The following is a 934-nucleotide window of genomic DNA, read 5'->3' as shown; positions in this document are numbered from 1 at the left end:
CCCATGGACACCTCATAATGACACAGGCTGGTGTTCTTCTTCCATGTGGACTTTGTTGCTTCTCAGCTCGGTGGCTGCCGCTTGTTTATCTTCAAGCCTTTAAGGCCCCAGATGCTATCTATTTTGATAGCCGGGCACCATCAATTTTCTTTACCACATTTGCTTATGAACCCGTTTTGTTTTCAGTGATCCTGTCGGGAAGGTGGGCACCACGGAATGCCAGGTTATTAGAACAAAGTGTTCTTGCGTTGAGGGAGTACTTGAGTAGAGGTCCAATGTCCATCTGCTACCTTAATATTCAACCTATAAATATATGTACATAGATCTATTTCATTAGTGTTATATATAAATACATTTACATATGTAAACACCTGTATTTAGACCTCTGTAAATGCCCTTTCCTTCCTAGTTCTTTCCTCTATTTCCTTTTACCTTCCTCTTGCCCCACTCTCATGTTTGGCTTTCATTCAGGCTTCAGGAGTTCCTTTCGGTTACATTGCCCTTTGATCAAGCCCTACCAGGCATCCTACACCCCCCCTTGCCATCGGTTTTAGATCACTTGTTGTGCCCTTGTCCTGGGTTTGTTAACACCCACTTCCTTTCCCCCACCTCCCCTTTTCCTGTGTGCCCATGGAGCACTCAGTCCCATTTTTCCTCTGGATTGTTTATCCTGCCTATCTTATCTAGATAGACATGGAGAGACAATAATAAGCCCACCCCCACCCCCCCAAAAAAAGACAGAGCAAAACCAATCAGCAAAACAAAACAACAACAACAAGAAAAAGTCAACAACAATAAAAGAAAAGCCTATAAATAGTTCAAGGTCTGTTTGTGGAACTTTAGGAGTGTTTTCCGGTTAACTGTGATGGGGTGCCATACCCTGGCCCCACAGTCTATTCCCCGGGGACTTCATTGCTCTGCTCCCCTTGCTGTT

The sequence above is a fragment of the Echinops telfairi genome, unplaced genomic scaffold, assembly GCF_000313985.2.
Source record: "Echinops telfairi isolate 266 unplaced genomic scaffold, ASM31398v2 ScPeMD7_7469;HRSCAF=8507_1, whole genome shotgun sequence".
Taxonomy (NCBI): Eukaryota; Metazoa; Chordata; class Mammalia; order Afrosoricida; family Tenrecidae; genus Echinops; species Echinops telfairi.
The sequence above is the reverse complement of the archived record's forward strand: the minus strand, read 5'-3'. Positions refer to the sequence as shown.